At 39.1% G+C, this 12012-nt stretch overlaps 1 long non-coding RNA gene across 1 annotated transcript in view; it reads left to right on the top strand.

The window, feature by feature from the left end:
* The window catches only part of LOC139801275 (uncharacterized), a 363708-nt gene that overhangs the window by 293039 nt on the left and 58657 nt on the right, over positions 1-12012 (top strand). The window lies entirely within an intron of this gene.

Raw genomic sequence — 12012 nt, 5'->3', positions numbered from 1 at the left:
AATATATCATAAGGGACTGCTGGAAATCCCAGATGTCTTCTCCAAATAACTGGTCTTCCAAAGATTTGCCAGAAAAACTACAGCTGCAGACAAGTGTCACTTAGGTACCTTTCAAACCTTAGTTAAAAAAAAAAAAATAAAAAAAAAAAATCATTTTCTTGTTCATGGTGGCTTTCATGTTCTGTAATTTTTGAGGCCTTTATCAGATAAAAAGCTTGTCAAAGACATAATAACATAGCTTTAGAACTTGCATGTTTTCATGGCAAAATTTGCAGTGATTTCAAAGTGCCGAGGATTTTGTTTCTGTCAAATGGAAAAACAATGTTGATAATTAGGTGAAGTGTAGAAACATTCTATTTACAGTAGACAAACAGTACAGTGATTGAATTTGAAAGGAGAAAAATAGCAGCCAACTCTGCAGGGATGTGAGCTTGGATTTGGTAGCTGCAATTCACTAATCACAAAATAATTCAGTGGTTCTGAACAAAAAAGGCATTTTTATTACCACCTCCTCTCAGTTTGCAAGCGGCATTGTCTATCCCACCGTTTCATGTCAGAGAAGAAGGAATTTTAGCAAATGTTTGATTTATTAGAAAGTGAATGATTCTTTGCAGCCATGTGGGGCTAGCCCATGTTTCAATAAGACAAATTGCACTGTAGCATTCCACTGGCAGCCAATGATAACTCATGATCCAGACAGAGTCGGTTATACCAGAATGGATGAAAAGCAGGAGCAAAAGGACACAGAGCAGAAGAAAAGAAAATGCTCCAAGAGCTGTTATTTTATTCTATTTTTTTTTCAAAAAAAACCCCAACATACAACCCTAAACATTGTTTTAGACACTATTTAAAAATATTTCAATTAAGATTCTGCACAGCGTTGCAAGCAGAGTATGGCAGAATAAAGAGGATCATGTTATCTTTTTCCCAGTAGTAAATTATCATATTTACACTCAAAAACATGCTGCTGTCAACTTCAGTCATTTATGTAATTGGAAAAAGGTAAATGATGTACTAAATTAGACCCTACTGCCATTTCTTTTTTTGCTAAGAAGAAAGAAGTAGTGGCAAATGGTACAGCTTTAAAATGAATTAATGTCAACTGTGAAAAGCAAAGCCTAAGACAAACAAAATCTGACTGTTCCTGACCTTTAGTTAATATTGATAGTTCATCACTAGAGAACTCATTGATTTATTTTTCAGTTCATATCTGATTATCACTTCAAAATAGCACTGAATATTTTAAAATCTCTCGGCCGCCCGTGTTTCAGTTTCCACTATTTCTGCTTCCAGATAACTATTTCTGATTCCAGATAACTATTTCTTTATTTCTGAGCAACATAGTAGTGCTTTTTAAATAGGAGACCTGCCAGGAGCAACCCCCAAGGTGATGGGTTGCTTCCTGATTGCAGATATGCGTGTCATGAAGTGCTGCGCTCTGCCCGTCGGCTTTGTTCTCGGGGATCCACGGAGCAGGAAGGGTATTGAAATATACAGGAATCTTGTTCCCAGGAAGCTGACAGGCAGACCTGAGGGACAGTGCGAAGTGCATACCTGGTATGTCTAATTTTAGGCCTGCCAGCCCTGACAGTGTCCCTAGAAAAAAAATCTATACTAATTTCTCCGTGACATACAGAGCCGTAAACTGCAGCATTTTTCATTCTGCTACCAAAATGTTCTTGTGCAATTTTTTTTTCAGTATTATTTAAAGGAACTGTCAAGCCTTCAGCGTTTAACAAGTATTTTTAAACTGTGTTTTTCAGTGTAAACCTGCCATGCATGCAAGGTATTGTTGCATGAAAAAGCATAAACTAAAGTATTGTGTTAGAAAAGAAATCAACATTAGACATAAAACCAACTTCATTTTATTGCTTAACACTGATACTGTTCCCCATGGGAGAAGTGCTACAGTTTGACAGGTTCTGGGGGCCCTGTGTGTGCTGGTGTAAATCAGGAGTCCCCTGTGAATTTTGATGAAGCTCTGCAGTTTTACATCAGCTCAGGATTTCAGACAGCAGGTTCAGTGTGTGCACTGTGTTGATATGGAGGTGCAGTCTTTTTAAATATAATTGAGTAGGCTCCTAAGAGGTTCCACTTAGAAGGTAAATTACGGTAACAAGTCAAGAGTGTACTCTGTGTAGTTTTCATTTCAAGTGTATGGTCTTCTGTATTCACTTAACTAGACACACAAATCTAAGCAGACAGATGAGATGGAGGCAATCAAAGAGAAAAGCTTTATTTGGAGCTTATGGTAGTATTGAAGTTTAATTTTGTAGTGTTTCCCCACGAGGCAATTTCAGAAAAAGAAGAAGCGATGGATCACAAACAGTTTAATATCTGGATTGCTGGCTGTTGATCAACTGACTTTTGGACTCCTCCCTGCATAATTCTGAAAATCGTTTTCCCAGTTTGAATATTTAGCAAAAGGGCTGGGGAAGGAATTGCTCTGAGGTTTCCTGAACACATCCTCTGCTCTTACTTGCCTCATCTCAAAGCAGGAGGAGCTGAACAGTGCAGAAGCCTTTCATGCCCATGCTTTGCCGATGAACACGTAATGCCAGGTAGTGCTTTTGGTCGTGTTCTTTCCAGAAGGCAGTTTCCACTTCAGGGAATGATGAAGGTCTAGAAAAACATTCTCTTAATACCAGAGAAGTGGCAAAGGAAGCATTACAGGTTATCAGTGTAATGGCTTGTGTTAACAATGTGGTATCGCTTAAAGCTTATATTGTGTTACACTTCTATAGCGGTCAAGTGCTACACAGTCTTGGGTCCAACAACAGCTACTTTTTTAGTACCCACCACTGAGTCGCTTAATGTTCTCATGCAGGTGACTTTGAGGCTGCTTGTTTCAATGCTTGCATGTAAATGTAACTGATCAATTGAACAGGAGTTACTTAAAGGTATGAGCATGTGAAGGGATAGGCCCTTAACTAAAATCAGAAGTTTCTGCCTCCTCCAGAAATGTAAGTGCCAGGCTTTTTCCTCCATCCAATATTTTTATTTACTTTAGCCCGTTTAAAGCAGCTCTTTCTCTCACTGAATAAGAGCTATAAACAATGCCATATTCACTTAAATGTCATTCTGCAGGTTGACTCACGTCTTGATAATTTTTTTCTCACTTTTAAAGTTCCACTTGAATTGTTTTGTAGCTCCAGGAACTGAAACCACACAGCCTTTGAATATAGCCTGTCTGGCTTATCAATTAATAAACTTCTAGCATCAGTGTCTATCATGGAAATGAGCTGAATTGGTAGTGCTGTGTAACAACACAAACACCCATCAACTTGTGCATGTGTGAGTAGAGGGGGAATCTGTTGCCCCAGCACACAATCGTTCATTCCTGGCACTTAGTCCTGAGATCTCAAAGTGAGAGGGAGGATTTTTAGAAAGAAAGAGACTTCTAAAGGAACGGTGTAAGCAGCAGATTCCTGTATTCCCCCCCAAAAAAAAAATCCAGGGAACAGCATCCTCTCTTTCTTCAGTCCTGGCTGACTGCCCTCTAAGGTGATAAAGAAACTTACTTTTGATCAAGGATATAACTAGGAAAAAAAAAAAAAAACCACAAAAACAAACCAGGCAGCAGAAGGGAGTTTGTTCAGGAAGCTTTTTTCGCTGAGTGTATATATATTATATGTGCACACACACACATATATATTACCTCTTCTTTCCTTCCTTACCAGTCAAGACCACCCTTTCTTCTACCACCTAAGGAGATGTGTCAAGAGAAGCACAACAGGAGTCAATGCTACAGACCTGCTGGGGTGTATGTGATGATGCTTTCCAGTTGGCCTTGGGTGTTTCTTTTCACTCTGGAACATCTGAGCTGATTTCTGGCTGCATGGAGCTGGAAGATGTTTTACAAGGGGGACTTTAAAGGTTCTTTTGTGCTGCAAGTAAGGGTGTAATTTGGTTTACAGAGATTTGTGAACAAAAACCAAACCAAATCACAACTATTCACTTAAATTTGGATCTGCTTGCATTTCCAAAGCTGAGGATTTTACAGCATTCAAAAATCTCCAGTGCAACAGACAAGTGGAAAGATTTGTGTAGCTTGAAGTCAGAGCTATTCAAAGCCAGAAAATCTGTGTGAAAAACATGTACATTACTTTACAGCTGTACAAAACAGTCCTAGCCTTGAATGCTCCATAAATGACAATTTTAATTTTTTGTGTCTTCAAGCTCTGTTGAACTGGGAGCCTCTAATAAAGCAGGTGAGCTGGGTGTCATTTCTTGGAATTACAAATTCTGGAATACTTCACTTTGTTCCATGTCTAGTTCTACTTTTGCTTTGCTTGAGTGAAAAATGAGAACAACACCTAGGACTTCTCAACAGAAATGAGTGGGCATTCAGCTAGGATGTGAATTTACACAGTGTAAAGACTGAATATTCTTGAATACAGCATGTGTTCCAGGTGCTGCTGTGCTAGCTGACGGGGTTATCACCAGTTTCATCTAGAGCTGCTGGACGTTGCCCCGTAGCAGAGCTGATCAATCCTGAAAAGACTGGGGAATCCCATTCCCAGCAACTCAGTGCACAGTAAATCACCAGAGGAATTAATTCAGAGGAAAAACTGGTGCAAGTCAAATCCAAATGAGTGGCTGCTCTCTATATAAATAAAGCTGTACCCCTTGCAGAAATACAACAGAGCTCAAAAAAATCCATTCTCTCTACAGCATCCCTACCGTAGCATTTCTCAGCATATGGATACCTCAGTTATTCACAGAGATCCTTCCGTCAGTCCTGTGCTATACTAAAATCTACTTTCTTAGAACACATAGAATGAATACTCAGGCTGTGATCTCATTCCTACTAGTGCTGGTGACAGGAGTCCCAGGGGCTTCACTGCAAATTAGATCCCCTGGAAAAAGACTCAGAGTCAGAATGGATCCAACCTCTCTGCCGTTTCGGGGAGCAAACTCCTATTCTTCCCTGCCCTCCCTGCCACGTCTGTGACAACTTTTCCAGTAAGATCTTCCCTCCCGCGGGCTCTGTCTCTCCTCTCTCCCTCCTACCCCCTCCAAAAAAAGAAGTTCAGGACAGGTAGTGAGTGGTCTGCCAGGCTGCTCTGAAAATAAAACCTCCCTGAGCTCTCTAGCAGTGGTTATTCCTGTTCCCTGAGTGCTGTAGGTTATTTTCTGAAGAAGTATGTTTTGGTTTAATTCTGGTTTTTTGCAGCCTCTGCTTTCCTAACTCCATCCTGTCACTCTTTTGATCAGTTATACATCAACTGTAACATAACTCCGTGATTTCATTCAGCACTGCTTACTTCATACAAAAAGGAACTCACTCTTCAAAGAAAACTTTTATTTCATTGTCTGCTCCATGCACAAGTATTCCCTAAGGATCGGGGTTATTTATTATTTCGCTCCCCCTCTTTGTTTTTCCCCGTTCCTCTCCAAAAGACTAACAGACACTAATCTCCTTTCATCAGGTTCCCTTCTTCCTAATTTTTGCTTTTTTTTTCCACAAAATGCTCGCCACTACCTTTAACACCTTATTGTGTCTGGAGTGATAATTACTTTCAGTTGCCGCAGCTGGTGCACGGAGAGGCGTGCGGGCCCTGTAAATTGGGACTGGGCAACCTGGGTGGGATTGCAGGAAAATACAGAGATCTGCAAAATCAGAAACCACAATTAAAAGAGGGATAGTTTTGCTTTTCATATGTGCTTCTATTTTTTTTTTTTCCATTGAACTTCGAGATATATTTCTTCTGAGTCACTCTGCAGCAATTTGTGATTCCTGAGTTAGAGAAAGGGATCAGCTTATGCATATGACAGAAAATAAGAAAAATATGAATTAATACCTGACATGGTTAAAGCTTATATTTGGTAACAACATGCACAGACAGAGCTGAGAGGAACCTAGCAGGACAGGGGGAAACATGGGTCTGTCAACAGGTTTTAAGATCCTCTGGGACATTTTTACTTCTTATTTTAATGTATATAGTATTTTTCTGAAGTCACAGAATCTTGATTCAGTTTTCCACATCTCTCTTGTTATGAGTGTGTAACTAGTAAGGAAATTTGGGGGTTTCAGACAAGTGAACATGAAGGCAGGGTTATCACACTTCAAAAAAAAAAGACTTGCCAGCATGTATTTTATCCTTTCCTTCTTTAATTCTTGTTTAAGTAGTATTCAGAAATTTTCAACAGTATTATTGGTGTATTTTTGTATGTACTATTTTGTATGTTACAGTTCCTCAAGGCATATTATGAGATAGTTTGTACTATTGGAATTGTCTGTTCACTACATAAAATTATATCTTGTGAGACTAGTTTTTACCTGTTTTCTGCAGTATCCTAAGCCAATTATTTAATGCCCCATTTGAGATATTTTTAATAAAATGCTTGCCATAATCAGCACTGCTTTGGACATGCTGGCTTGAAAGCTGGTGTTTTGTGTGCTGTCTGCTCTCCCATTCTGGACTTGAGGCTGTCAGAGTTTTTTCATCCCTACCTAAGGTTAGGAATAAAGTTCAGGTTTGGAAAAGCAGGGTCCATAGTGCAGGAGAGGACTTCTGCAACTTTGAGACAGGTGAACAAAAAGCGTGAATAATCTGTTAGTCTTTATTCAGTTCCCATGCATAGTTAGGTTAGAGTTAGGGTTAAGGTCAGGAAAAGTGTTAAGGGTGACAAACTGTGGTGTGTTCCAGTTTCTGGGAGGGGAAACCTGCAGTTGCCTGCATTAAGCTGGAGTTTGGCTTTGAGTTAAAAAAAAAAAGCAGGGAGACGGCCAAGATGAGTGTGGGACTTTGCAAATAAAACAAGAGTACAGCATCACTGGCTTTGAAGGAATTATTCTTTTTGATTTGCGGGCAGTGCTGGGTTCTCAAGCCTCATTGAGTCAGGGTCTAGGTCTGGGTTAAGGTTATAGTTAGGGTTATAGTTAGGATTACAAAGAGTTAGGGCTTTTAACTTTGATAAACTGTGATGTTTTGCTATTTCCAGAAAAGTAAATTGAGGGTAAGTATCAGTATCTTCAAGTTCATTATTCATTATTTGTGAGCACTGAGGCTACCTGTGCACATTTTGACTACAAATTATTATTACAGTTGGGTTAAGTAAACAGGGAAAGGTACGGGCAGAATAACAGGGTACCCACATTCCAGAGGATAAACTGAATCAGTATCCTGAAATGTAACATTCCTTATTTGCAGGCATAATTAATCCTAGAAGCTGAAAAATTAGTTCTTTTGAATATCCTGGCACACAACACTTCATGGGGGTACTGGGATGAGGCTGAAAGAAACAATGCAGATTGTGAGAACTGAGCTATGACTGGTCTGAGAGCATCAATGGAGTCAATTACTATTTCATGTCAGGAATCTTGAAAAATAAATCAAGTTGCTTCCTAGTGCAATTGGGTAGCCCGTCTCTTACCACACTTGCACCCAGTGCCTCTATTAGTAATGGAGTAACTGCTGGCTTTCTACCTGTATTTGTGAAAAAAATACTCCTTTTTCTATGCAGTAGCTGTACAGAGTGCCATCTTTGCTCATCTGGCCCTGTATGAACAGTTCTCTAGCTAAAACCTTACAAAGGCTCAAAATTTCATCACAGTCTCTAGAAAAATCCTAAGTTCAAGTGGCATTTTCAGGCTATGTGATGACATTGATTTTTAATTTATTATTTTATTTTATTTTCGTTAAAGAATCCACAATTCTTCTTGTAGCAAGTTGCCCTATTCAAAACAGGCATTACAGCACTGAGCCAAAGCCAAAATCTTTGCTAGAGACTTGAACAAGAATCCCAGGCACTTGACCAAAGCAGTATTTCAAAAATATATTGTGTTTATTTGAAAGAAGATAATGCAATGTGGTCATCATTTGCTTCACTACGAGTATAAATCCTCTAAAACCATTGCAGATGTGGCAGGGATATTGCAACCCATTAACCTAACAGAACGTAACTGTTTTTCTCTTGCAAGGCTCTTCTGACTCACCCGTTTTCTTTTTTTTTTTTTTTTTTTTTTTGCCGCTGCGAGCATGGTTCTATCGGTTGGGTCTTTTTATACACTCTGTATGGACATTGTGGCATTGAGTTCCGTTGTCTAGACCATCTCCCTGTGAATTAACACTGAAATGGAGTGGTTTATATCCACATGCCTTCTCTCTCTATACATTAAAACCAGCCAACTAAGATCTTACTGCCAGGCTGTTACTTTTGTGTTGATACCTTACCTTATTGTGTATAACTCGCTATAAGTATGAATGGTAGTCTGCCCCTAAAAAAAAAAAAAAAAAAAAAAAAATTAAAAAAAACACTTAATATGGCATATTAATCATTTAATATGGTATTTTAGTATGTATTTAAGATTCCTCGTTTTGCTGAGTTTGTGTCCAAAATGGAATTCCTAATCTGCATGTTTGCTGCTTTGTGAATATGGCCATGAGGCTGAATTTCAGATGTACCCGTTCATGAATCTGGCTTATATGCTGAATGCAGCATTTTGTGCAGGTCACATGTTGTATACAAAACATCTGATAAAATGCTGCTCACAGTCTTACAGATCTTAGAAATCCTTTCCATATGTCTAATCTTAAATCCTTTCCATATGTCTCCATCTATACGTGAACACCAATTAGTCAATTAATTTGCCACCTTTATTTAATTAGATAATAAAGAAGAACTTTTTGAAGTTGAATCTTATTTCATTTTTCCAGGAATCAAAAATGACAACTAGTAGCAGCAACAAATTACCAGATAAATTTCATAATCCACTCAGTGAATACATTAATATTACAGTATTTGCTGAGTTAAAACAAGTCCTAACGTTCAACAGTCTCCTTTGCAAACAAAATACATTTGCGTTACTCCAAACAAGTCTTATTAATTTATTTTTTTTTAGTGGCTCTTTGTAGCAGTCCTGGAACGATTGCAAGACATTTTGACTCTTCAGTCTCCTTAGAAATTAACCCTGTGTTAATGAAAGTTCATAAGCAGGAATCCCTATGCAATGGAAATCCTCCCATGCCCCACTTAGGGCAGCCATGCAGCCGCTTTGCAGGGCCTCAGCAGCACAGAGTAACCAGACCAGGGCTAAGGTGCTGGCCCAGTATGTCTATCTCCATTGAACCTGTCTCATTAGCATGCCTCTGGGTTCCCCAAAGACATTTCATTTCATCTGAAAGCAAAATATAACAGAAACTGGATGTTTCTGGCTTTGCTGCTGGCAGCTGTTACCTTTCGGGGGGAAAAAGAAAAAATCCACTGCCAGGTCCAGACCTGGAATAAATGAAAAGAGCTCCACCAAAGCCCACAGAGCAATATTGCTGTGCACCTAGGGAAGACTTGTCCCATGGATTTCTTACTTCAACCCCAAATAAACTCAATATAGAGGCATTAATATTTTTAAAAGGTGGAAGGGATGTTATTTGCCTTTTTCTTGTAGCAGTACAAGAAAATGATTTTTTTTTTCCTCACAAGAAAATAGTTTTCTAATAATATCCTGGTATTAAGTGTCAGGTATTAAGTGTCAGGTGGCTGCTTTATGATTTTCAGTGCTTTATTGCAGTCAGCTACGGGGAATGGGGTCAGATTTCAACTCACTGCAGAGAAGATGCTTTTATTGGGTTGAGCATTGTTGTTTTCTGTCAATGAATTATCAATCGCTTTGAAGACTAATAATTTCCTTTCTTGGGTATACTTGAGAAACACAACTTTTTGGTGGTATCTGAAACCTCATTGGCACAGAGCTTATTGAATATAAACCCCTTTGTTTGTTAGGGTAAAGATGATAGAGGCAATTTGGAAACTGACTTTTGGTTGTGTTTGGATTTTTTTCTCTGGGTTCAGCTTGGGCAGAACATTAAAAACATCAGAGACTTTTCGCTCTTCGCTCTCCTCATGTTTCAGAAAAGAAAGTATTCAGGGGGTTCTTTATAAAATTGTGATAAAATAATCAAATTACAAACCTATCCTTTTTGTGTCTGTTAATTCATTTCCAAGGTAACTGCCCTTGGAGAGGTTTTTCACAGGATGGAGAAAAATCCCTCTAACTCCAATAAGTAACATGTAAAGAAAGCTATTTCTCTTGCATGTTTTTCAAAGTGAAACGGAGATTTTAATTGATTCATATCCAATCATTTAGATCATACTTTGATGCAGTAGTGGAAGCAGCTTATCTGAATACCTCTATTTAGACAGATGCAATAATTTGGAAGTACAGGCAGGGAAAAAGGCAACCAATATTCCCAACTACAAAATGTACTTTGGTTCTTATCACAGTGACTGTTGCCACACGTACTGTATGAGTGTCACCAGCTGAAGGAGAACTGCTTGTGATCGGAAAAGAAAGCACTGTGGGTTTTTTAGGATGTGGGCCATAGAGATTTCAAAGTTGAGCAAAAGAGATTAAGGTTCTATTTTTTTTATCCCGCTCCTAGTTTTTCATATTTATGTATTAAGCTGCTTGTATTAAGCTCTTCACTAAGTAGTATTTCTGATCTATGCTGCAATTTGTCATGACACTTCTCTAGGCAGCTATTATAAAGATGTCTGCTTCCCTTTTTTTCTTAAACAAGAAAGTAGACTGCAAATAAGTCACTTGATTTTTAAATTACTATCAATTAAGAAAATGGAGTGTCAGAGTCCAGAAAATTGATAGCTGAATTCTGATCTTGGATCTGGAAAATACTGAGCCATAAAATATTCACAGACGCACACAAGAAAAAAAAAAAAAAAGCTGATGTTATGTTCATCCGACCAACATATGTTGTTTGTGAATGTCACTGGAGTTGCATTTTTTAGAATACTGGGGAAAAAAAAAAATTAAAAAATAGATAATTGAGTGAAGCAAAGGCAAGCAAGTTCGTGATCTGACGATCAACTAAGCAGGTTTTAATTTAGAAACTGTTGTTACTGGAACTGCTTTCCAAGGCTTTTCAATCCAAGTGGCTGAAACTTGCACTGACTTCAGAGGCTCTTGGATTTTGCTGTCAGTCCTGTCTGGCAGAGCTCAGATCTCCTGGCTGCACCGCGGCCACCGGGGAGGGAGACAGAACCTGCCTGCCCAGGTCCTTCCACGGCCTCTCCTGTCACAACATCTCAGTGCTTTCCAGATAGCAGTGGCTTTATCTTTACTGCCCCCCCAGTCAGACAGTGAATTATCAGCAGCATTTGGTAAAAGAGATGCAGAGGACCCGGTGACACGGTGGCTTCTTCTGGTCCCTGGGCTGGACTGTGTGGCAGAGCCAGAAACCCAGCCCGGGCCACGGGCAGGAGTCTTGTTCCTTTAGCTCTACAGCTGTCACTTCTCACCCTGCTTTTATGTCATTCTGTGAATTCAACATACTTGACACCTACCTTTCAAGGTGTTTGAGTATGTTCTGACCCAGAGCTGAGCTCCTTTTGCAGCACCCTCTGCAAATGAGCGTTTTCTGAACTCTCTCTGCCGGTTTGCTTCTGCCCCCCAAACCAGAAGCCCAGGAGAAGAAGGGCACTTTGCTCACCCCTGTGTGCTGGATCGAGTGCAGGGAGAGGAAGAGGAGTGTTTTATTTACATTTACTGCACCTAAGAGGAATTGTACAAAACATCAGAAAAAGATAATAAATGTTTTTGTTATTTAATTAAAAGTCTAATTGCACCGTTCAGATCCTTGCAAATTTTATGAACAGGGAAATGCAGGAGAGAGAAATTGAAAGCCTGTCACAATAATGGTTGTGATGAGTTTGATCAAGTCTACTGAATTTCCTAGGAACTTCATTGTGGATTTCAACAGGCTTTAGGTCAGGACCCAACACCTTTATTCTCTCTACCTGAGCTCTTTTATCTTTGCCTTTATTTTTATTTTGCCTTTATTTTTTCCTTTGAAGTCTAGCCTTTGAATACGATTTCTCTGTGGAATGTGTGTATATCTTCATGACTACTTTAATAACTCATTTTTTAAGAGTAAGGCAGAGAGAGGGTCATTTCCGTAATGCATGCATTTCATTTGTGATTAAACCAGAAAGAAATTTATCAGTTACTACCCTGATTTCAGCTGTAGGTTGAAGATTTTCCTGTATACCAAT

The sequence above is a fragment of the Heliangelus exortis genome, chromosome 11 (assembly GCF_036169615.1).
Source record: "Heliangelus exortis chromosome 11, bHelExo1.hap1, whole genome shotgun sequence".
Lineage (NCBI taxonomy): Eukaryota > Metazoa > Chordata > Aves > Apodiformes > Trochilidae > Heliangelus > Heliangelus exortis.
Note: the sequence above shows the minus strand (reverse complement) of the source record. Positions and strands in the feature narration are given on the sequence as shown.